The sequence below is a fragment of the Orcinus orca genome, chromosome 2, assembly GCF_937001465.1.
Source record: "Orcinus orca chromosome 2, mOrcOrc1.1, whole genome shotgun sequence".
Lineage (NCBI taxonomy): Eukaryota > Metazoa > Chordata > Mammalia > Artiodactyla > Delphinidae > Orcinus > Orcinus orca.
In genome coordinates, this window is record NC_064560.1 from 66580460 (window position 1) to 66607837 (window position 27378).

A 27378-nucleotide genomic window follows, 5' to 3' on the forward strand; every position below is an offset into this window, starting at 1 on the left:
ACAAAACAAAGTTTGAATTGGCATACATTCTTATGCCCTAGACTCATCCCATATGTCACATTAAAAAACTCTATGGTAACTCTTTAAGAAAACACAAAACAGACCTTATGCTGTGGTAAAGAAGACTCAGCAGGTGTCAGTGTGTCAGAATACAGCATTCTAGATGTTTTTTTTTTTAAATGCCATTGCCACATAAGGCCCTACTACATAACCATACATAAGTTGCTAAGAATGTACAAATACAAAGATAATAACCAGAAGGCAGCAAGTGCAAGCAAGGAAGGCAGAAGAACTTTAAAGATAACTAACACAGGGCTTCCCTGGTGGCGCAGTGGTTGAGAATCTGCCTGCCAAGCAGGGGACACAGGTCCGAGCCCTGGTCTGGGAGGATCCCACATGCCGCGGAGCAACTGGGCCTGTGAGCCACAACTACTGAGCCTGCGCGTCTGGATTGTGCTCCGCAACAAAAGAAGCCGCAACAGTGAGCGGCCCGTGCACCGTGATGAAGAGTAGCTCCCGCTCGCCGCAAATAGAGAAAGCCCTGCACAAGAAATGAAGACCCAACACAGCCAAAAATAATAGATTAATTAATTTTTAAAAAATATGAATAAAAATCCTTCTCTAACATATGTAATGAGTACCTATATTAAAAAAAAGATAACTAACACAATTTGTCAAACAAAAGCAAATCAATCACTGACTGACATTTCAACAGGACCACAATCTATCAACCATTCACTCAGTAAATATTAGAGTCCCTACCCTTTGCTGGGAGCTAGGTGCTAGGGAAAGGTGTGACTCTACCACAAGCAAAGGGAATAAGACATAACATAAAAATTCACAACATAGGAGAAAAAGTGGTGTGACAAAAACACCTGAGAAGTCAGAGAGAGAGATTATATCGAACTATAAGAATGAAGCAGGGTTTAAATAGGAAACATCCTTCAAGGCTCCTATCAAAAGCTAAGTCAAATTTGGACATGCAGAGATGGGAAGGAACATTCTGTGCGTCCCCAGAGTCAAATCTCAGCACTGGCACACAAAGTGGTCAATAGGTGTTTCTCAACTGCATGAATGGGCAAAGGCACATGCTGGAGGTACAGTTCACTGTAGCAAGAGAACAGTTTTAAAGCATGTGGCAGGTCTTACGCAGATTTTATTCTGTGAGCACTGAGGAACTATTAATGTTTTCAAATAGGGTAGTGATATGACCAAAGCTGTGCTTCTGGAAGAATAAACTGACATAATATAAAATGGATGATAGCTAAAGAGAAACTCTGCTATTTAATATGTATTTAATATCATTGAGCTTATCTACATCCAAAATAATTCTGCTCTGCTCTCCGTCAGTCCCTCTCCTCAGCGATCTGTTACACTAATGAGTATTGACAACACATGTAGTAACATCAGCACAGGCTAGGTTATACTATGCAAACAACCAACCAGAAGGTGGTAGAGGCTGAACTCAATAAAGTTTACTTCTCGCTCACTCAAAGATCAGCACGGTTCCAGGAAACTCTCTAGAGCAGCTGTCCTTCATGCCTGGACTCAGCATTCAGTCTGCTCTAGTCATACGGTAGGACCCCAACAGTAGGGAAAGAGAAAGGATTTCACATCAGCTTTTAAATACTTCCATCCAAGCGTGATGCCTGTCATTCCTGCTCGCATTTCATTGGACAAAGCAAGTCTCATAGCCACGTGGACTTGAAAGAGGCTGGGCAATGGATCCTTAATAAGAATAAGAAAGGAGAACTAGAAACCTTGGTGAGCAGCACTAATGCCCATCACAATGTGTTGTCTTTACAATGTCCAGTAATAAACTAATTACTAAGTAAATGCCTAGTTTCTTAGCAATTAGATAACATCACAGTAAATTTGTTCCTGAGGCACCAAAATTATGACCAAATTTCCCATATAGCTTTATGGATATCAAGAATCTCTTTCTGATTACTAAACAATCTAATCTGACTTTAAAGAATTTTGTGTCATCTATTGTATACTCTTGTTTTTTTTCACATCTATTATTCTTTTAGGAATAGTTTCCAAGTTTTCGTATAGACTATTTCATCCTGCTCTAATTAGAAAAATGTCTCATTTATTCTGTATTTACAAGATAAGGAATATATATTCAGTCTGATCAAACCATTTCTGCCCTATGATTGAGAGTCCTTGGCATAATCTTAAGCAGTTAAGAACAATGAGGGAATTCCCCAGTGATCCAGTGCTTAGGATTCGATGCTTTCACTGCCGTGGCCTGGGTTCAATCCCAGGTCAGGGAACTGAGATCCCACAAGCCGCGTAGTGTGGCCAAAAACAAACCCCAAAACAATGAAAGCTGCCAATTACTTATATTACCTGATTTCATTAGTGAGAAACATGAGTAGTAATGGTGCTATTGATAATTTCTTCACGCTACAAAACTCCTGTAAATTTAGGAAAGGCAAGCAACCAATAAAGCATGCACATATTTTAAAAGTGCAATCCTAGTTTCAAACCCCAGCTCTATCTCTTACTGGCTGTGGGAGCTTGGCCAAGCTACACAATCTCTGTAAGCCTCAATGTCCTCACCTACAGCACAGTTAACTCCAGCAACTTCACAGACCATCCCAGGGTTAAATGAGACAACTTATATAAAATGCTACAAGGCAGCTGCTCAAAAAAGTGGCAGGTAGTATAAATATGTTCTGATAAGCATGGAATATGATTTTCTTTACCCTTTTATTAGGATTATGCAAGTTATGAGAGGCAGAAAGTACTTTGATTTCTAACTGTGTATTGAGAAATAGCTCATGTGCAGCGGACATCAGAGCACAGCCAAATAGTCAAACACCACAATTATCTATTGTGCTGCGCAGTTACTTTGCAACTGAGCCAATAGTTCCCTAACTCTGAGAGAATTACACGAAGAACAAAGACTATGGAAGAGTATTCACAAACTCCACATCTTAGCATCCAAAAGCATTTTCAAGATGTTTCAGTCTAGATGTTTCCAAACTGATTCTTGGCAATGTGACTTTCTTCAAAGTAAATACTACAGGAAACCCACAAACGTAAAATTAAAAAAACTGGAGTTACTCTATGGGGGACAATTTGGTCTCTTCCTCATGCCCTGCCCAACCCCACTTGGCCCCCTGATACAACTCTAAGGAATCCCCAGGGCTTGAGAATACCATTTGGGGTGGGGCGGGGGGGGAGGAACTAAACTAAAAAACAAAAATGAATGCACTTCACTTTTAATGGCAGAAACTGGGGATGGGATGGGTATATCTAAGTGACCTGCCCAAGGCTGTCAGCAGCAAACTAAGTCCAGAACCCAAATCTACTGAATTGGAAGCCAGTGTCTATCCACTAACCATCAAGTTTTCCTCAGCTACAGAATGCTCTGCATCAACATTTACCCTTAGCATCTTTATCACAGTCAGTGAGTTTCAATTCTCTGATTTTATATCTGACTCCTTACTTTCTTACTATTCTTATATTATTATATTACTCTCACATTACACATTCTCTTATTACTTTGTTCCCCATTAATCTTGTCATGTGTCCCAAGACAACTGCAGTGAAACATCTAACTCCTAGCACTGGTACATTACCAGACCTATTATGTTAATGCCCAAATCCATAGGCCAGGAAAGAAAAAGTCACAAGACTCAAAGGGAGAACCCTCTGAAATGTTAGAGGCCGAGATCCCAGTCCTTGCCTGCTCTGCTCAATGTTATTACTCCCCTTTCTATCACCAAAAGGGCAGTTTGTCAAGAAAATGCTAGGATTAAAATGACTAACTTCTTTGATAAATTATAGCTTAAGTTACCAGTGGGAGGAAACAGTGAGAAAGCAGGATGGCACACTTTTAAGATTCAAGTCCAAGCAATGTGATTGTAAGAGGAAAAAGAGGAGGGGGAGGAGGAGGAGGAGGAGAGGAGAAGGAGAAAAAAGAAGCAAGAAGGAAAGAAGGAAGGAAGGAAGGAAGAGGAGGAGGAGGGGAGGGGGGGGAGGAGGAGGGGGAGGAGGAGGGGGAGGGGAGGGGGAGGAGGAGGGGAGGGGAAGAGGAGGAGAAGAAGAAAGAAGAATGCTCACCTGATCCCAAAAGATTTCCAAAACAGAGGCCCTTTGAAAATTTAGGTTGGCAGAGAAGATGTCCTCAAAATTCCACTTAAGAGGGTTCCTACCAAACCAAAATAACCGCCAGACACATCAATGAAATCTGAACAGTTCAAGAATCAGGTACGCTACATAAAAAACTGGGTATTTCCAAGAGGATCACAGAAGTCCTCCCACAACTGAATAACAGCCTACATGTTCTGGGACAACACTATTATAGAGCCAGCATAAATCAATTCTTCTACTTCTAGTGAGGATTTATCTACTAAATTAACCAGCAAATCTTTCTCTATAACCAGGACTAGGCTAAAGATCAGCAAGATAATACTGCTAAGAATGCCCAACAGAACAGAGACACTTTGGTGAATCAAGAGTACCAGGAGACCAGCTTATGCACCTATCTGACTTATAACTCACTATGCAACTAATTCTTCCTACCTATAGTACAGAAAATCTTAACATTATCTAATTAAAAATCATTGCTATCATAGTTAAGACCAATTAACTCATCCATCTCACAGAAAAATGTTTGGCCAGATTAGTAAGTCAAGAGCATAGACCAATGTTTAATTTGATTATTTTCTTGGTTATTTAAACCATAATGTCAACACATGACTGTGATTTTGGGAACATATGTGAATTCTGCATGTTCATAATTAAATTAGATGTAATATTAATTTTTAAAGCTTCTTATGTTCATTTGGATGTGGAACAGAATGGCCACAGGTCATCTCTCATAAAGCACTTTGTGTAGAAGGGTACCTTACTCCATACCATCTCTATAAATCTTATCTCAAACATTTCCCTATCTCACTGCTGGAGTTAATTAGGACTGGCAGTTAAGGAGAAGCCAGAGAACATGATTATCAGTGACTTTCTTTATTTGAAAGTTCCATTATGTGCCTTTTAATATTAAGAACCAATCTTAGATAACTCTCAGTGCTTAAGAGAGTAGGGACTATGCTTCATGAGTTTCTATTCTTTTAGAAATACAGAGTTCTTTTATTTACAACTGGTTGCCAGCAGTCCAGTAATTCTACTAGTAATTTTACTATGGCATTTAAAACTTCCTTTTAAATGTTGGATTTTTAAAAAACTTTCTTAAAATTATGGAAACGGAGTTCCCTGGTGGCCTAGTGGTTAGGATTCTGGGCTTTCACTGCTGCAGCCTGGGTTCAATCCCTAGTTGAGAAACTAAGATCCCGCAAGCCGTGAGGCACAGCCAAAAAAAAAAAAAAAAGATTATGGAAAAAGAAATGGTAAACAGGCACTCATACTCTGCCAGTGGGAGTGTAAATGATATAAACTTTCTGTAGACAGCTCGACAGTATCTATTAAAAGCTGTTGAAACATACAGCCTTTGCCCTAGCAAAAAAAATAAGAATACAAAGATTATGTACATGGCTGTTCATCACAGCAGTGCTTACAACAGGAGGAAGGGAGGGAAGGAGGGAAAGAAAAGAAATACCACCTAAATATTCAAATAAGAAGGTAATGAGGGGGACTTCCCTGGTGGCGTAATGGTTAAGAATCTGCCTGCCAATGCGGGGGACACGGGTTCACGCCCTGGTCTGGGAAGATCCCACATGCCACGGAGCAACTAAGCCCGTGCGCCACAACTACTGAGCCTGCGCTCTAGAGCCCACGAGCCACAACTACTGAAGCCTACGCACCACAACTACTGAAGCCCGCGTGCCTAGAGCCTGTGCTCCGCAACAAGAGAAACCACGGCAATGAGAAGCCTGCGCACTGCAATGAAGAGTAGCCCCCACTCGCCACAACTAGAGAAAGCCCGTGCACAGCAACGGAGACCCAACGCAGCCAAAAATAAATAAATTTTAAAAAATAGAAGGTAGTGAGGGAATCCCCTGGAGGTACAGTGGTTAGGGCTCCGGGCTTTCACTGCCAAGGGCGCAGGTTCAATACATGGTCGGGGAACTAAGATCCCGCAAGCTGTGCGGCATGCCCAAAAAATAAAAATAATTTTTTTTTTTAATTTGAAAAGGTAATGAGTGATCTAAGGATAAATCTAAATCCATACAATGAAATACTATATAGCCATTAAAATGATTACACAGGTTACTTGATATCGTGCAAAAGTATAGTCATGAAACTTGTTTTATAACCTGTTTATATTCAAGAGCATATAAAATATGATCACATATGGTATATATAAATGCACACATACACTCCCTCTACAAATTTAGTCTGGAAAGAAAAGCACCAGTTGTACCACGAAAATTTTCCAGGTAGTGTCATTTATTCATATGTGTACTTTTTGTTTATGTCTAATTCCTAAATTTCTGGAGGGACTGTACATTACTGTTGTTAATAAAAATAAAACAAAAAATATCTCTCATGAATCATGAAAACTCTGATGACTTCTAGAATAGGAGATTATATAGCAGAAAATTAACTATAAAAATAAATTTACTGGCAAAGTCAAAGTTACACAAAGTTCTGCCAAAATCACAGCTCACAGTGGATGTTCCTTTCACATAATTACTTATTTCAACTCTTGCTAGAAATATTCTTGATGTATAAAGAGCTCGGGTCCTAAAGTCAGAGACTTGTAGTCAAGTCCCAACTCTGCCACATGCTGCGAGACCCTGAGCAAGTTAGCTACTCTCTCCAAGCCTCAGTCTCCTTAACCATGAAGTATGTATAAACCCCACCTCTTAAGAGTTGTGGGGATTAAAATGAAATAAAGGTGTAGAGAACACATAGAAGTAAGCTTGGCACATGGAAAGTAGTAATAAATGACTGCAGTTGTTACTATTATTATTGTTGCTATCACAAGAAACAAAATCATGAGCACTTTAAGGGCAGTGACCATGTCTTATTTTTGTTCAGCCCTGGATCCCTGGCACCTAGTAGTGGCCTTAAATGTTTGCTGATTAAGTATACAATTAATTAATTACCTCCTTGCACCTCAATCTCCTTCTCTGGCAAAATCATAAAATCACCTTGCAGAGGTTAAGAACTGATTAAACATAAGATACCTAGTTCAACAGAGGCTCTCAATAAATGACAGCTGTATTAAGGAACATGGCCCTGTAGATTTCAACAGGCATGAAGGCTGAAGGGAGAGAACAGATATAATTTTTTCTCTGAGTTTCCTTTAGTATTTGGGTCCTGAAATATCTCACAGTTAAACCATTGCTTTTATTTAGACTCCGGAAAGAAAATTCTCCATTTACAGGCACACATCCTAGAGAGCTAACTATTAAAGTGGTCATCTTTAGACAGCCACAGCACTTTTGGCAAAGCAACTCAAACAGTACTTTACCACAGAGCAGGGAAAAAGTGTGGTATTTCAGAGAATTCATGAGCTTAGGACATAATGTATACAAATACGGGCTATGAAAAACAGTGAATCAATTGTTCTTCGGGCTTCAAATGAAAGCTTTTAAGATGATTTGAATTAAGAAGCATGAGAAAAATCAACACTATTTTTACATACATCGCTAAATGACTTCTTAAGGAAGTACTAAATTTATGAAGGTATTCAATTACCTGAAAAGTATTTCCTTCACAACAATCAAAATAAACCGGGATACATTTTAGGAAGAAAAATAGATTCTCAAAAGAATCATTAAATTCTATGGTGGGGGGGCGGTGAAAAAACTACTGACATGAAACCAGTAATAATTTTGTCTAAATCATAACATTCTTGTACTAGTATTTAAGAGAAAGTCATCCAAACAAGAAGAAAAAAAAATAAGCCTAACATAAGAGCGAACTCAAAAACTGCAAAGATCAGTAACTTGTGCAGCTCTGTTTAATTTTCCATGTCTAATTTGACAGAAACCTCAGATTTCATACAAAAGTGCTTAATAGAAGGTTTATGGTCCTATTTCTGTAATGATTCTATTGAAAGGAAAAAAAGGCTACTCAGCACTCATTTGCTTTGAGTTAAAGCTGTCTGTTCCATATCCTGGAAACACATCATGCCATGATTTACAGAGACATTTCACGGTTTACAGTATTAAACACTGGAGTAAAAATACCATTTAAAATTCACTATTAAGAAAATAACAGTCTGATAGTAACTTTCAAAACAACTATAATAAACATATTAAAGTGAAACAGGTAAATTTTATTCTATATGGATTATATCACAATACAACTGTTATTTAAAAAGTGATGTTGCAGGGCTTCCCTGGTGGCGCAGTGGTTGAGAGTCCACCTGCCAATGCAAGGGACGCGGGTTCATGCCCTGGTCCGGGAAGATCCCACATGCCACGGAGCGGCTAGGCCCGTGAGCCATGGCCACTGAGCCTGCGCGTCCGGAGCCTGTGCTCCGCAACGGGAGAGGCCACAACAGTGAGAGGCCCGCGTACCGCAAAAAAAAAAAAAAAAAAAAAAAAAAATGACGTTGCAGAGAATAGCAAAATCTCACTAATTCTCCAGAATCTGAGTAATGGGTACATAGGGATCAATTCTACTGTTCTATTTCGAATATGTTTTAAAATTACATTTTTTAAAAATTAGGCAGGCAAGCCACACTTACGGCCATATGTGAGCCACACCAGTATGTCAGTGATGAAGCTGCTGAACAGGTTAAAATATAAAGTAATAGAGACCTACACTGCCCAAGCACAAAAACCAGGGAAGAGCTGAACAAATTTTACTGCCAGATTTGGTCAACACTGGCCAATCTTCCATTTAACATGGTGCCTTCTCTTCCCCAAAAAGGGATGATTTAACTCACCAAAATCAAACTACAATTGATGCTGGGAGAAAAAAATTAAATTCTGTTCATTTATTCTCAAAATATAGATTTTATTAACATTAATCATATGCATATATTATTTATATACAGTTGTATCACAAATTCATTCATCAATCAATCCAAATATGTCCCAAGTAATAACTAACTGCTATGTGCCATGCACAATACCACATGCTGGGAATACAACAATGAACAAAGCAGATAAAATCTGTCCTCCAGGACCTTATAATCTAGGAGGAAATAGAGACATGTGGGTTTACTTTGTCCCTACCTAGTCAGTGAGAAATGTGACAAATGAATCCTTTTGAATTAACTGGGAGAGGGGAAACGAACAGTGGGCAAAGACAACGTGGAAAAATTAAAAAGGTGACTGAAAATAGTATAACCCAAGATACCTAACCTAAATAGGAAAAACAATCATTTATCCTAGTTGCTGGCACAGTGTCTCAGAAAAATCCATCTATTTCTGTAGCTTATGATACTAATATAACCAACTGCGTGTTTCCAAAACTTCTATCTTGTCTAATTTATATAAAACTTGGCCCAAAGAAGTCTTTTTCAAAAAAGTAAATATGTTACCTATAGACATCCTCTAAAATAAAACGGTGGCTTTAAACATTTAACTAAGTTAATCTCAATTATTCAAAGTTCACATAGTGTATTATTATTCAAGGTTCAGCTGTATAACAAACACTCCTTCCAAGTTACCAAAAACCTTGGTAAAACAGAATAAAAAACTTAAACCTGGGTGTATTTAATGTTACAAAAAGGTTCAAAAGCCAATTCACCTCACTTGTTTCCAGATTTTCACGAAGTGAAGGAAAAGGGCAGTGGAAAAAAAGAGAAAGATATGAAAAACAACACAATTTGATAGAGGAAAAAATTCAGGGCCATTCATTCCTACCTGGCCCCATAAAAAGAACAGATTCCCATTCATAATAAAAATGTTATTAAATATACATGCCAAGCTCTCAGACTCCTCCTTTCTGCCATCACATAGTAAAGTTTCTCTGGCAAGGTCACCTAGGCAAAGATTCATGAACAGATTCCTCTGAATGACAGGGCTATAAGCAATGATGAAAAGGAACTTGCTTGTCCTGTCTTAGGAAATTACCCAGACACAATATTTATCAAAGGGTTCTATTTATTGCTCTGTATTAGGAGAAAAAAGATGTTTAAAGAGCAGCAATGTGGTTGGCAATAACAGTAAGAAAATAAATTAATTATTCCAACCAAAGTAGGAAGGAAGAAGTCACTGCAACTTTGAAGAATCTTCACTGATGTGAAAATATCCTCCGTTCCATTTTATATCCTCCTCCAGCCACCCCTCTAAGGATCCAATGAAAGGTGAGTTTAACACATTATTTCAAAGAAGTACTCAAGGGCAGAAGAAGAGCAGTAACCTGCTCAAGGTCACACACCTATTTAGGTGACAGAAACACAGCTGAACTGAGACGACTGTCTCCTTCCAAATCTTTTTCCAGCTACACAACCTTGCCAAGTAAAAGCCATTTTACTGGGGGGAGAGGAGATGGAGTCAGGTGACAAGTGAGGAAACTAGCAAAGTATTCAGTTACAGAGTTATTATCTCCTAAGCCAGGAGTGAAAAAGAAAATATTTTTCCCAGAAATTAGCATGTATAACGACTCTGTTCACTTGCCAAAGTCTCTATGCCAATCACTTCCCATCTGTCAAAACCCCTCAGAAATTAAGGACCATTCACGTTTAGTTTAAGGAACTACAGAAAAGAAAGTTGCAATACAGTCCACTGAATCATCCAAGTCTTTGAACCCCGTGTCTTTCAGTTCACATAATTCCATTCCCTTGCATTAAGCACAAGATGTGTACACCCAAAAAACACGCCTGCTGTGAGCTAAGCTGGGCACAAAGCTAGGGGATTGAGTAGAGATGTTTAATGTTGCACGGTTCCTACCTACATTTTTCTTACTGAAGAATTACTCCTTATGCCCTTAACATTTCAGTACTGCTAAAATGAACCTAAAAAACTGGTTTTTCAACTTCCAATATAAGTTAAACATGAACTAATTAACTGTTTGTAAAACACTTTGAAGATGTGAAAAAGTACATAAATGTTAATTATTAATGTTGATCCACAAAGCCCCTGCATCTGAAGTAAAATACAATTCTTCCGGCAAGTTTCTGCTACTTTCAAGGCACGAACATGGAAGCCCAGCATGTTTTTAGGAATTCTAGGAAAACTTTAAAGGCAGACCACAATGATTTCGATTTACAAGAACAAGCTGGAATTTTAAGCTGTCTATGTTGGATATAATCATATCAGAGTGAATAAAAAATGTGACTTATGGCATATATAATAAAACTAGAGTAGATTTATAGTCACAGAGTCCTGGATGAAAATTATAGTCCATTAACCTGAGAAAGGCAAAGTAAAATCTCTGAACCATACTTTTCTCATCAAAAAAGCCATGAGTATAATACCAATCTTACAAGATTATTGTAAAGAATTGAGAAAATGTAAATGAACACACAATACACAGGCAGGCACCCAGTAAAAGTTTCTTCTTCCCTTTAGTGACTTCACTTTTTAGAAAACACCTTTTGGGAAATGGCCTGATCTTGAGCAAAAGATCTCTCTAGAGTGAAAAAGTCCTTTAAATACACACTGTCCTATGCTCTAAGCATACAGCACCCTTTTAGCAGGGAGGCCCAGGCAAAAGCTTTGGTCATTCCTGTCCACTGACCCATATGCATCCTTAATCCTCAAACAGACAAAGCACCTCAGCCAGACCCCAAGGTTTCATGTGACCAAATGAACAATTAGAACTCTACTTCTCAAACTCTCATTGCCACATTTTCCCCCTAAATAACTCCCAAACTCCAAGGCCACATCCAGAGTTCCTTTGTATTCTGAGCCAGGCCTCTCTGTGCACAAGGTATCCAAGAGGCAAAAAACCACTTTCTTCTAGATTATAAAAGGTAACAGAAATGATTCCCATGTAATGCCACAATGGACCTCTCTTCTCTGACTCCAGAAACACAATGACTTTAAACAGGGTAGAACTCAACAGGCAACACCAGGTAGATGGATTAATTGACAGACACCATTTCAAAATATACTAAGTGTGTTTTCAGAAATGACTCATAAATTACAGAAAATGTCAAATCTGCAAAAAATCCCTGTCACCTTTGGCAGTTATCACCTGGGAAAAGGAATACTTCTAAGAATCTAAGTTAGTACGGATAGTTATAATTCAGATTTAGAAAAAAAAAAGTCATGCTCGATTCAATTTACCTGAAGTGATCTGCCCACCACAATGCAAATGCAACATAACATCCCCTTTGAACAAAGCGGTGTCACAACCAGCCTGGGAGGGGAGAACATGTGCTAACAATTTTCCCAGGAGCTGTTGTGGACTCTTATCAAAACCACCCATACTCTTTCCCCCAATTCCCCACTGTGATCAAGGGCTCAAATTTTCAAGACAACAGACCACAGTCAAAGACCCATCTGTAGTGTTAGCAACCACAAACAAATGAAACTCATCAGCCCAGAGGCTCACCAACTGAGTAGATGCTACAAAGGTATTACCTCTCTTTATTTAAAAAAGAAAAAAAGAGAGATTAAAGAAAAATATATACATTGCAAAGTATTTAGAATATCAAAAGACACTCTACCATCATCTCACTCCTCAAACGAAACTACAGTTAACACTTTGCAACAGCCTCCTCCCAAACTATCTTGTGTACTGTGTGTACACTACACGTAATGACATCCCTGAATCACATCTGAAGATCACTGATATAGAGACGGAAAATGTACAACAGTTTTCACTGATGTTACTTTTATCGTGCTCAGAGGAGAAAAGTTTTCAGCAGGTTTGGAGTCCTAACTAACACTGACACAAGGTGCTGTTTTTGGTCACTACCATCTTGCTTCTTTTATATCTAGCTCTTAGTCATACCCAGTTGTTGTCGTTGCTGTTGTTTTTTACCACTGTCATTATTATTACTAGCTACCACGCCATGTTGCCCTACTATGTGCCAAGAGCTTTAGATATCCCTAATTCCCACAATAACCCCCACCCTCCCTTCTCAAGCTACAATTCTCTACTTTGTAAATCCAGTCCAGCCTTCAGCCCTCAACTCCAGGTCTGCACCTCCAAATGCTTACTAGTATCTTCACTTAAAAGTCTCACAGATCTCAAACTTATCATGTCCAGAAGTAAAATCAACTTCTTCCTCGCCACAAAACCGCTTCACTTCTTCCACTCAGGAAACCACACCACCATTCACCCAGCTGTCCATAACACCTAGGAATCATCCTTGCTTGCCTTCTTTGCTCAACACCTTTTCCCAATCCATAAGTAATCCTATCAGTTCTATCTTCACAGGAACATAGGTTTTAACCTTCTCAGACTTTCACTGCCACACCCTAACCCAAGCCACCATATGCTCTAGACTGGGCTAGTGTAAAACTCTTAACTAGCCTCGCTGTTTCCACCTCCTGCTCCCCACACTCAGAGTGAAACTTTCAAAACCTAAATCAGCTCTTGTCATTCCTTGCTCAAATCCTTCAGCTGCTTGCCATCTTACTTAAAAGCCTATTCGACCAAGCCCCTACGTACATATACGTTATCTCCTATTATTCTCGCCCCATCCTTAGCCTCCCTGTTCATACTCCCACCTCAAGCTCTTTGCCCTTGATGCTCCTTCGACTTGGAACATCCAGAGACCTTCAGGTGGTTTGCTCTCTTCACTTCCTTCAGGTCTCTCTCAAATCTCATCTCCTCAGAAAGGTATTGTTTGACCTCCCCAATTTTTGCTAATAATCTTCATATTCTTCCTACAATTACCAAAACCAGACCTCACCAAAGTTGTTTTTTACCTGTTTGTGTTCTGCTTCTCTCGCTAAAACGTCAGCCCTTTGATGGCAACAACTACGTTTTATTTGTCACTGAACTCTCATCACCTAGCACAGTGCCTGATGTACAGAAAGCACCCAAATATGTGTTGAATAACAAACAACCCTACAAGGTATGTCACATGCCCATTTTACAAATGAGAAAACTGAGTTTCAGAGACTAAAAATTTACCTAAAGCCACAGAGCAAATAAGTCACCAAATGCATATGAAAGAGCCAATACTCTACCCACTGACCCACTTCATCCTGTGCCATAAAAGGGAATTATAAACACAGGCTAAGAAACAAAAATGTAAAGGAAAACATTTCTGTAAGAAAATATCAGACCACAGTGACCTTTCTCTTTCTGCTCATCACTAGAGCATTTCACATCTTTGATTAATCTCATGTATGTACTATGTACATACCTCTTCAACTAGAAGATATCTACTTTTTCTGTATTACCTACAGAGTAAGGGCTAGCTACAGGCAGTAAACATTTAACAAACATTTCTTTGATATTTACACCCACAAAGACTTGAAGAATCCTATAACGAGACTTTGAGCACCATCAATAAAGTATACTCTTCCAAGGGATTTCAGTTTCCAACCATGATGGAGTAACTGGATCTAGACTTATCCTGCCACACACCCCACCCTCCAACAACCAGAAAAATGAACAAAATATATGAGGCAACATCTTTTAGCTTCTGGACAACCAGCAGCACAGGACTGCAATCCCTAGCAAAGGGAAGAGATGAGGTGAACCCCACAAATACACCAGCTTTCTCAGCCTGGAGTCACATGCTGGACCACCTGCAATGAGGAGCCCAAGCAGACCATGGTGGTTTTCTCAAGCTAAGAAGTCAAAGAGTATGAGAAGGCTCAGGAACCTAAAAACTGCAGAGTACTAGAAAGGAAGGAGTTGCATGAAGAAGGATCTCCAGAAATCAGCACAGAGGCCTGCTTGAGTCTAATACTGAATAATAAGCCATGTGTACATACTGTAAAAAAATCTACAAAGGTAGGCAAAGAATGACCCAAGAACTATATGCTACATTACCCCAGAGCTCACACAGGGCTGGCAGACATTCATATTCTGACCACCCAGAGCAGAGAACATCTCATTCTTCAATGGAAACTACGGAGGCTTCAGGCCTTAGTAATGGGGTAAAACAAGCCTTAGAGTAAAAGGACAAGAGTTAGGGTTGGTCTATCTTAGACCAATCAACAGCAGTCAACAACTTAAAATTCACCATTTCTAGGATCTAACAAGAAATTACAAGACGATGTGACCCAAGATGGGGGGGAAAAAAAAAATCAGCCCATAGAAAGAAATAATGGAATTAATGAACAAGAACTTTAACAACTATTATATGAATATTATACATATGACCAAGAATTGTTTTTTTAATGAACATAAACAAATGGAAGAAATAAAAAACAGTCAATAGCAGATTGAATCCAACAATATATAAAAATACATCATGATGAGGACTTCCCTGGTGGTCCAGGGGGTAAGACTCCGCACTCCCAGCCAGTGCAGGGGATCTGGGTTCGATCCTTGGCTGGGGAACTAGATCCCACATGCATGCTTCTTAGTTAAGAAGCCCACATGCCACAACTAAGACCTGGCACAGCCAAAATAAATAAATAATAAAGAGATTTTTAAAAAATACATCATGACCAACTGAGGATTACCAAAGGAATACAAGGCTAGTTCAACATTCAAAAATCAGTGCAATTCACCATATCTACAAAGTAAAGAAGAAAAAACGTATGATCATCTCAATACATGCAGAAGCCTGTGACAACATTCAGTATCCATTCATGACAAAAACTCTCAGCAAACTAGAAACAGAACTCTCTCAACTTGATAACGGACATCTTTACTACTACAAAAACAAACAAACTATAAAGATCATCATGTTAATGGTGAAACACAAATGTTTTCCCCCTAACATCAGGAAAAGATGTCCACTTTCAAAACTCCTCGTCAACATCATACTGGGTGTCCTAGCCAGTTCAATAAAGCAAGAAAAAGAAATAAACATACAGACTACAAAGGAAGAAATCAAACTTCCTGTATTGGCCACTGACATTACTGTCTATAAAGAAGATCCCAAGTGAGTTTAGCAAGGTTTTAAGACACCAGGTCGGCATACAGAATTCAATCCTATTTCTACATACTAGCAATGGACAACTGGAAACTGAAATTTTAAAAGCATCATTTACAAGAGCACCAGAAAGCATGAAATACATACTAATCTTACAAAATATGTGCAAGATCCATTTATTAAAAACTACAGGCTTCCCTGGTGGCGCAGTGGTTGAGAGTCTGCCTGCTGATGCAGGGGACACGGGTTCATGCCCCGTCCGGGAAGGTCCCACATGCCGCAGAGCAGCTGGGCCTGTGAGCCATGGCCGCTGAGCCTGCGCGTCCAGAGCCTGTGCTCCGCAAAGGGAGAGGCCACAACAGTGAGAGGCCTGCGTACCGCAAAAAAAAAAAAAAAAAAAAAAAACTACAAAACACTAATAAAAACGTCAAGAAAGGTCTAAGTAAATAAATATAACATGTTCATGACTCAATATCATTAAGCTGTCAATTCTCCCCTAAGTAATTTACAGATTCAATGCAATGCCAATCAAAAATCTCAGCAGGATTTTTTATATATATCAACAAGCTGATTCTAAAATGTACCTGAGGGAATTCCCTGGTGGTCCAGGGGTTAAGACTCCGTGCTTTCACTGCCGAGAGCCTGGGTTTGACCCCTGGTCGGGGAATTAGGATCCCACAAGCCACGTGATGCGGCCAAAAAATAAACAGATATAAATTAATTAATTAATTAAAAATTAAAATAAATAAATAAAATGTCCTTGGAAAGGCAAAGCACCTATAATACTCAAAAACAATTCTGAAAAATAACACAATTAGAGAACTCATACTACCTGATTTCAAGACTTAGTATAAAACTACAGTAATCAAGAGTGTGGTAATGGAAAAATGAAAGACACAGATCAATGGAACAGAATACAGAAACAGACCCACACATATATGATCAACTGGCTTTCAGCAAAGGTACAAAGGTAATTCAATAGAGAAAGATGTATTTTCAAAAAAAACTACTGGAACAACTAAACACCCATATGCAAAAAAACTAAATCTCAATCCACACTTTGCATCCCTTGAAAAAATAACTCAAAGTGATTCATAAACCTAAATGTAAAATTCGGAATTATAGCAGAAGGCAGACAGCAGAAGAAGAACTACAATCCTGCAGCCTGTGGAACAAAAACCACATTCACAAAAGACAAGATGAAAAGGCAGACAGCTATGTACCAGATGAAGGAACAAGATAAAACCCCAGAAAAACAAATAAATGAAATGGAGATAGACAAACTTCCAGAAAAAGAATTCAGAATAATGATACTGAAGATGACACAGGATCTCAGAAAAAGAATGGAGGCAAAGATAGAAAAGATGCAAGAAATGTTTAACAAAGACCTAGAAGAATTAAGGAACAAACACCTACAAGAATTAAAGAACAAACAAACAGAGATGAACAATAAAATAACTGAAATGAAAAAATACACTAGAAAGAACCAATAGCAGAATAACTGAGGCAGAAGAACGACAGAATTGTGGAATTCACTGCCACAGAACAAAGAAAAAAGAATGAAAAGAAATGAAGACAGCCTAAGAGACCTCTAGGACAACATTAACCGCATCAACATTAGCATTATAGGGGTCCCAGGAGGAGAAGAGAGAGAAAGGACCTGAGAAAATATTTGAAGAGATTATAGTCGAAAACTTCCCTAACATGGGAAAGGAAATAACCACCCAACACCAGGAAGCGCAGAGAGTCCTAGGCAGGAGAAACACAAGGAGAAACACGCTGAGACACATAGTAATCAAATTGGCAAAAATTAAAGACAAAGAAAAATTACTGAAAGCAACCAGGGAAAAATGACAAATAACATACAAGGGAACTCCCATAAGGTTAACAGCTGATTTCTCAGCAGAAACTCTACAAGCCAGAGGGAGTGGCATGATATATTTAAAGTGATGAAAGGGAAGAACCTACAACCAAGATTACTCTGTCTGGCAAGGATCTCATTCAGATTCGACGAAAAAATCAAAAGCTTTACAGACAGGCAAAAGCTAAGAGAATTTAGCACCACCAAACCAGCTTTACAACAAATGCTAAAGGAACTTTTCTAAGAAGAAAACATGAGAAGAAAAGGACCTACAAAAACAAACCCATAACAATTATGAAAATGGTAATAGGAACATACATATTGATAACTATCTTAAACGTGAATGGATTAAATGCTCCAAGCAAAAGACACAGGATCACTGAATGGACACAAAAACAAGACCCATATTTATGCTGTCTATAAAAGACCCACTTCAGACCTAGGGACACATTCAGACTGAAAGTGAGGGGATGGAGAAAGATATTCCATGTGAATGGAAATCAAAAGAAAGCTGGAGTAGCAATACTCACATCAGATAAAATAGACCTTAAAATAAAGAGCGTTACAAGAAACAAGGATGGACACTATATAATGATCAAGGGATCAATCCAAGAAGAAGAGACAGCAATTATAAATATATATGCACCCAACATAGGAGCACCTCATTATGTAAGGCAACTACTAACAGCTATAAAAGAGGAAATCGACAGTAACACAACAATATTGGGGGACTTTTAACACCTCACTTACACCAATGGACAGATCATCCAAACAGAAAATGAATAAGGAAACACAAGCTGTAAATGACACAACAGACCAGATAGATTTAATTTATATTTATAGGACATTCCATCCAAAAAGAGCAGATTACACTTTCTTCTCAAGCGCGCACAGAACATTCTCCAGGATAGATCACATCTTGGGTCACGAACCAGTAAATTTAAGAAAGCTGAAATCATATCAAACACTTTTTGTGACCACAATGCTATGAGATTAGAAATCAATTACAGGGGGAAAAAATGTAAAAAACACAAACACATGGAGGTTAAACAATACGGTGCTAAATAACCAAGGGATCACTAAAAAAATCAAAGAGGAAATCAGAAAATACCTAGAGACAAATGACAATGAAAACACAATGATCCAAAACCTATGGGATGCAGCAAAAGCAGTTCTAAGAGGAAAGATTATAGCAGTACAAGCCTACCTCAAGAAACAAGAAAAATCTCAAATAAACAATCTAACCTTACACCTAAAGGAACTACAGAAATAAGAACCAACAAAACCCAAAGTTCGTAGAAGGAAAGAAATCATAAAGATCAGAGCAGAAATAAATGAAATAGAAACAAAGATCAATAAAACTAAAAGCTGGTTCTTTGCGAAGATAAAATTGATAAACCATTAGCAAGACTCATCAAGAAAAAGAGGACTCAAATCAATAAAATTAGAAATGAAAAAGGAGAAGTTACAACAGACACCACAGAAATACAAAGCATCTTAAGAGACTACTACAAGCAACTCTATGCCAATAAAATGGACAACCTGGAAGAAATGGACAAATTCTTAGAAATGTATAACCTTCCGAGACTGAACCGGGAAGAAACAGAAAGTATGAACAGACCAATCACAATCACTGAAATTGAACCTCTGATTTAAAATCTTCCAACAAACAAAAGTCCAGGACCAGATGGCTTTACAGGTGAATTTTATCAAACATTTAGAGAAGAGCTAACACCCATCCTTCTCAAACTCTTCCAAAAAATTGCAGAGGAAGGAACATTCCCAAACTCATGCTATGAGGCCACCATCACCCTGATACCAAAACCAGACAAAGGTACTACAAAAAAAGAAAATTACACACCAGTATCACTGATGAATATAGATACAAAAATCCTTAACAAAATACTAGCAAACAGAATCCAACAACACATTAAAAGGATCATACACCATGATCAAGTGGGATTTATCCCAGGGATGCAAGGATTCTTCAATATACGCAAATCAATTCATGTGATACACCATATTAACAAATTGAAGAATAAAAACCATATGATCATCTCAATAGATGCAGAAAAAGCTTCTGACAAAATTCAACACCCATTTATGATAAAAACTCTCCAGAAAGTGGGCACAGAGGGAACCTACCTCAACATAATAAAGGCCATATACGATAAACCCACAGCAAACATCATTCTCATGGTGAAAAACTGAAGGCATTTCCTCTAAGATCAGGAACAAGACAACGATGTCCACTCTCGGCACTATTATTCAACATAGTTTTTGAAGTCCTAGCCACGGCAATCAGAGAAGAAAAACAAACAAAAGGAATACAAATTGGAAAAGAAATAAAACTAAAAAAAAAAAAACCAAAAAAACCCTCTGAATTATAAAAATTCTAGGAGAAAATACAGGGGCAAGTCTTTGCACTCTCAGATGGGGCAATAATAAGAAAGCAATCAACTCTAATTCAAAAAGTTTAAAACTCCAATTCAAAAAGATACATGCACCCCAATGTTCACAGCAGCACTATTTACCAGAGCCAAGAAATGGAAACAAACCAAGTGCCCAATACACACACAATGGAATATTATCCTTTTTTTATAAATTTTAATCAACTATAAAAAGATATATGGAGGACAAATAGGGAAAGTTGAATATGCACTGAATACTTCTATAGAATTGTTCATATTTTAGGTGTTATTATATTTGGTTATGTAGAACAAGGATTAGCAAACTTTTTCTCTAAAAAGTAAGATAGTAAATATGTTCTGCTTTGTGGACCACAGGGCGTCTCGTAACTGTTCTGTCAGTGTAGCACCAAAGCAGTCACAGACAATATGTAAACAAAGGAGCACTGCTATGCCCCAATAAAACTTTATTTATTAAAAAACAAATGTTCATTGCAGCTCTATTTACAATAGCCAGGACATGGAAGCAACCTAAATGTCCATCAACAGATGAATGGATAAAGAAGATGTGGCACATATATACAATGGAATATTACTCAGCCATAAAAAGAAACGAAATTGAGTTATTTGTAGTGAGGTGGGTGGACCTAGAGTCTGTCATACAGAGTGAAGTCAGAAAGAGAAAAACAAATACCGTATGCTAACACATATTTATGGAATCTAAAAAAAAGATGGTTCTGAAGAACCTAGGAATAAAGACACAGACGTGGAGAATGGACTTGAGGACACGGGGAGGGGGAATGGTAAGCTGGGACGAAGTGAGAGAGTGACATGGACACATATACACTACCAAATGTAAAATTGCTAGCTAGTGGGAAGCAGTCGAATAGCACAGGGAGATCAGCTCGGTGCTTTGTGACCACCTAGAGGGGTGGGATAGGGAGAGTGGGAGAGAGATGCAAGAGGGAGGAGATATGGGGTATATATATATGTACAGCTGATTCACTTTGTTATAAACCAAAAAAAAAAAAAAGGCAGTAGGCCAGATTGGCCTGAGGGCCATAGTTTGCAGACAAAACTCTAGTGACAGAGAGCAGAGTAGTGGTTGCCTATAGCAAGGTAGGCAGCAGGGTGAGGGCTGAAGGCAGAACTGTCTGGAAAGCAGAAAGGGAACTTTCTGGAGTGATGGAAACATTCTATACCTTGATTGTGTTGTTAAGTTACATGCATGGATACATTTGTCAAAACTCATCAAACTCCATATAGTTAAAATGGGTGCATTTTATCATATAAACAATAACTCAGTAAACCTGATTTGTTTAAAAATGTACTCTTTTCAGGTGACAGCATCAATGATGTGAAAAGCATGCCCTTTGGAGCCAGAATAATCTGAGTTCAAATTTTAGCACCAAAAATTTAACAACTATGTGACCCCTGTCAAATCACTTTTGAGGGTGTTTCCTCCCCTTAAAATGGGTTAATGATTCCTGCTTCATAGGTTGGTTTCAAAAATGAAATAAATGTATGTAAGACACATAGTATAACATCTGGCACATAAGAGGCACACTCCCTGATTTTTTAAGCTTTTAAAAAATAATTTAAGAAAATGAGTCAGTAAAGATCAGACAACTACACTAGCTTCTTTTGTACTCTTCTGAAACATTCTGACATTACCTGACTTCAAGCACTGGCATCCAATGTCAGTTCCTGTGATTTCAGAGTAACTTGGGTCTCACAGCAAGCACTGAGTTTAGAAAAATACTCCATGACAAATATGTTATAAAAGCAAATCTGAGAAGAGCCAAAAGTAAGAAGTATCCATTTTCACAAGTAAGGAGAATGGCAACAGAAATGGTATAATATTTATAAAGAAAAACCAATAAACTTAGTTGGATGTTTTCTCCTTTTATAGACTAGGATTTGAATTTTATCCAAACCAGTAGCCAACCAACAAAACTACAAAATGACAAAGCATCTCTATAGTGCTTTATCTCGAGCGTTTCTCATGACAGTAGTGGTAGTAGGTAGGATGACAATATCAAATTTGTTCTTATTTTATAAGTAAGGATACTAAGTCTGAGACAGATGAAGTGGCCTGCTCAAGGACACACTGCCAATAATTGGCAAAGTTCGGATGTGAAGTCAGCCATGTGGCCCCGTATCATATGCCTTCAGTAGACATCACCATCGGAGAGTTATCTTGGGTTTGTGAAACTCTACATAGCTCCTAGGTGCTGTTCTCTTGCTTGACATCTTTGGCTGTCTAAAAGACTAATTCATTACAGTGTGACATACTTAATTCCTAACCATTCAGGAATAACTAGCCTTTTGAAGTGGTAAAGACTATTTTTGTGGCCAAATATGGGCTTAAGATAGGATCATAAGTGAAAATTCAAAAGGACCGATTTCTGGGACTTCCCTGTTGGTCCAGCGGGTAAGACTCTGCACTCCCAATGCAGGGGGCCCAGGTTCGATCCCTGGTCGGGGAACTAGATCCCACGTACATGCCGCAACTAGAGTCCTCATGCCGCAACTAGAGTCCTCATGCCGCAACTAAGACCCGGCACAGCCAAAATAAATAATAATAAATATCAAAAGGACTGATTTCTAATAGAAGAGCCTACAGAGTGACATAAATTGTAAATCCCTCACACCATCTCCTTCTCCCCATCCCAATACCCACATCACACACACTGATATCCACACCTTCCCCACGCTCTGAACACAGCTCTGAAGAGGTAAAAAAGGAAAACACACCATTGTCCCACACAAGTATTCGTAACAATCACAGTATCTCAGTATCAGGTCTACTGGTCCATTCTCTGAGCAAGGACTGACAAATATGGGTTATCTACCCATCTTCTACTTATATGTCCCAGTCAATCGAGAGGTGGACCACAAGACCATAAATGTGAAGATATATGAATGAAACAAACTTCCTTCCACGAACAGCTTCCTCCTCTTCCCCCACTTACAGTGGGGTAAGACAGCCCGACAGTGACTCAGGAGCACTGCTTCTGAATGAATGCCTGTCCCCATCAGTAATAACCAAGTTTATTCAAGCACACTTCAATGTTAACTTTAAAAGAGGGGATTATCAAAAGTCCAAGTGTGTTCATCTAGCTTTGTCAACTTTTTTTCCTCAATACGTGAGTCTGGTCAAATATAATTTTTAAAGGTTTACTACAATCCTTCATGGTTAACTTTTTGCCCTTATTTTATAAGAAAATAAATGGAAAGATGAGATTCAATATACAGAAATGTCCATGACAGGTTAATATTTCTAGAATGTATTTATTCCACTTGGTATTCTGAATATTCTAAACAAAGCTGGTATAACTGATTTAAATCACTGTTTCCTTCCACAAATGGTGGCACCTTCAAAAGTGTTATATTGAAGGGGAAGTAAATGATTTGCTCAAGTCTCTGAATTGTACTACTGCTATATTAACCCACAGTCCAGTCCCATCTTAATCAAGTTTGAGAAACGTAGTCATAATCGATGCCTGTTATTTTTCAAAATTAAGGTAAAATAAGGAAGAAAAGCTGGAACTAAATAACTCAGATATCCTATTACAAATGTTGAAAACAACCCATCTCTAACGATTTCCTAAACACTATAAATGCATAGAGTTCTATCCTACAGAGACACTGTGCAAAGCCCACTCAAAGACTAAGAGCAGACTGAGAAGATAAAACTGCTGTTTTCTATTAACATTCAGCTCAACCCGCACCTTTAAAAAACTGCATTTAAGACTCTCAATTCTCAGAAGCATTCCCCCTTTACGAAACAGACAGCTAAACCACTGTGCTCAGAAGCATCAGACTTCTAAAAATGCTTTAACTCATACAAAAATTATCCAAATTACTGTCATTACAGCTACCAGGTAACAGGCACCTACTTAACGGTTGGCACACTATGAAGTACGGCACATAGTTTCATTTATTGCTAAGAATGCTGTAAAGTATGTTACTATACCTTACACAGTAGGAAACTGAAGCTCTGAGGGGATAAGTGACCTGCTCAAGGCTACCCAACTAGTCAATGGAAGGGTGGGGATTTGAACTCAAATTTACCTAATTCCAAAAAATGTACATTCTTCTAAACTGTGCTACCTCCCCATTTCACAACAGAGGTATGAACAGGCAGAGGAGTGAATGGATTAGTCCAGAAGTCTTAATCATTTCACCAAAAAAGGGAGAAATTTTCTCGATTAGAACCACTTTCTGAAATCCATAGCGCACTATTTAAACCTCAATTCTTTTCAAGAAGTAATTAACAGGTTAAAAAGAAAGGTTAGAAATCCTTATAAAGTACACTACGTTTCATCACAGATCTACAAGTGAGCTGCCATGTTTAACAAGTCCCCAGAGTTAGTGGTTCTCTGGGTACCACACTAGGGTGAAGTACCAAGCACTTCACCCAATTCAAACGCATCCTGAGCACCTGAGCTGTGTTAAGACTCCTTCCTGGCACAGAGGCACAAAGCTAAGACCCATCACAGCCCTCAGGGAGTTAACAGGCTAGAAGAGGAGTCCATTTATACTACATATGCAGTTACTATTAGTGAGGCAAAAAAAATGAAGTGTGAGAAATCCTAAAACAAAAGTATGTATAACATGCTATCAGAGAGGGAAAGCAACTGGCCTACTTGTCACACGTTCTAAGTAGTGTTTGTTTACATTTTGTCTCTCCCTGACAACGCCTTCCAACCTCTGTCACCGTCCCGCCCCACACACAGGTACACACAGTACACACAACCACACAACCAGGAAGGAAAGCCCTAAGAGCAAGGATTATGATTCCTAAAAGTGACCTTGTTGTACTTTAAAAATACAAGCTTATGCCATTAGGACATTTTTCTTTAGCTTTGTCAGGTGAAGTAAGTTGCTTTTTCAAAGCAAAATTAGGCCAACCTAACCAGGAAAACCTGGGCAACACTTCACATTACTCACTTAGCATGAGAAACCAATCAATGCATATTGACCCACACCATATTTCTCAAATTTTTCTTGTTAATTTAGCAGATGGCAAAGGGATATACAACTGATAGGAACACATTCTGGTCATTTTGTTCCACAGACATTTAGGCTTGTTCTGACAGACATTTAGGCTTGTTCCACCGAGGGGATTTAAACAGAATCATTCTCACATCATAAGGCAAATGAACTGAATTCAGCAGAACCGATGCACCCAAAGCTTGACAACAAGGCTTGTACTTCTTGCAGTCTGCAAATCCCCTAGAGACCACGAAAGCCTACAGGACTGTAACAATGATTTATCTCAGCTGATCACAACTCTGATCACAACTCTGATCACTCACAACAGCTGATCCTTTACAAACTTGCAAAAATGATCTTTCCAAAACTGCCAGCATTTATCCTGATCTGGGCAATCCAACGGTTTAAAAAAATAAAGTTATTTATGAAAATAAAACTGGGGGGGGGGGCTGTTGAATAAGTAAAAAAGGCACACTGCTTTTTCCTTTGGTTCTATATGCCTGGGGCAACAAACTCTCAAAATAACTTCACTGAGGAGTGTAAAAGTTAAGACGAACACCAAAATATTGCTCAATCCAACTTACATTGTTAACTCCTGAGTTCACAGTAAGATCTAGAAACTTAAATGTGACGGAATCATTTTGCTGTAAGAACTAGTTCAAAAAAAAAAAAAAGCCAATCCTTTTTTCTGATAGAAAAACTCTTGAGGATTTCCCCCACATTTATTTTAAAATCTTAACATACGAGTTGACTTTGGGGGGGAAAACGGGGGGAAGGGAGAGGGGTTCAATAGCCATATTTATCCAAAAAAAAGTTTGGTTTGGTCTCAAAGTATGTTTGCATCTGAACTCAACAGAGCTGAGCCCATGGCACGGTCCCAAAGCGGGTCCCCTCGGGCTGCACGTCTCCGACCCGCGCGGGTGCCCCGGCCGCGCCCCCGGGAACAGGCCCTGAGAGCGCCCCCCTAAGGCGGGTAAGGCCCGGCGTGTTTACCGCTCGCGCCGGCCCCCGAGAGCCGCTCCCTCGCGGCCGCAGCACTTGTTCGCCGACTCCCGGACGGAAGGGACCCGTGGGGCAGCCGCAGCTGCTACCGCGGCCCCCGCTCCCATAGGAGCCGACCGGGCAAGGCCGGGGGTCCAGGCACCTGAAGGGGCATGGCGGCCGTGCCCCCCACTCCGGGAGTGGAGGCGGCCCCGAAGTTGGGCTGCGGGAGCGGCAAGGCGCGCCGCGGCCCCGGGGCAGACAATGCGTGAAGGGGGCCGCGGAGGGAGGCGGGGGCCGCAGAGCCGGGGGGCGCTCCCGCGCCGCCCATTCATCCCCGCCCGCGCGCCCCTGCCCAGCCCCCGCAGCCCCGGACCCCCGCTCCGGCCCCCGCCGGAGGACCGGCCGCTGGGGGAGGGCCCCGCGCTCCCCACCCGCGACCCCTCCTCAAATCACAAAACTTCCCCCAACTCCGCCAACTAAGTTGCGCTCTCACCGTGAGGCGCCCGGGGCTCCCCCGCGGGCCGAGCCGGAGCAGCTCCGCACCTTCGCCGCGGAGAAAGACAATAGGCGGCCGCTCCTCCGGCGGCAAAGGCCGTGGTGGTGGCAACGGCTTGAAAGTGCGGCGGCAGAGGCGAGGAGAGGGCGCGGCGACCTCGGCGGAGCCTAGGAGCTTCACCTCAGCGGCTCCGGCTCCCTGCTGTCCCTACACACAGCCTCAACGAGCCCGCGCATGCGCCACAAGCTACTCGGGGATGGGCGGGGCACCCGGGAAGGGCCGTAACGCCTACGAGCTCTTCTGTGAGTAAGCGCGGAGCCGGGGGCCGCGAGCCGGGGTTGCACAGCAGAGCTGCCCATCAAGCTCCGTGAGACCAATAGGAAGACACCTGGGCGGTCCCCTCGGGTTGCTAAGGAAGGCTGAGGTTGACCGCAGCTGCATCGCTGCGGCAAAGTGATCAAAGTCGGGTGGCTGGTAGAGGTGCCGACTGAAATGCTCACCCACCCTCTCCTCTGCTCCCTGACTCCGGAAGACTCCCTTCCTCTGTGTAAGGGTGCTTACCTGAGATGTAGCATTTACCGTAACACATACTGAAATGATTTACTCTTCTGTTTCCCTCCACTTGAAATCAGAAAGTGGGGTCTTTTCTGTGTCCAGTGCCTGAGAGAGTCGTTGCTAGGTATTCAACAAGTGTTTTAGTTGGATGGATGGATGGATGGATGGATGGATCTATGGTGGCATCAGGACTGTGACAGGGCGTTCCATAAACTTTCGGCTTCTCGATCAGCGCAAA

General features: G+C 40.0%; 1 protein-coding gene across 1 annotated transcript in view; it reads right to left on the reverse strand.

Annotated features, from left to right (window-relative positions):
- The window catches only part of AKAP13 (A-kinase anchoring protein 13), a 343183-nt gene extending 316372 nt beyond the window's left edge, over nt 1-26811 (reverse strand). The window contains exon 1 of the mRNA XM_033414830.2: nt 26583-26811. The gene's annotated coding sequence lies outside the window, so the exon portion shown is untranslated. The remainder of the gene's footprint in view (nt 1-26582) is intronic.
- Nucleotides 26812-27378: the final 567 nt, after the last annotated feature.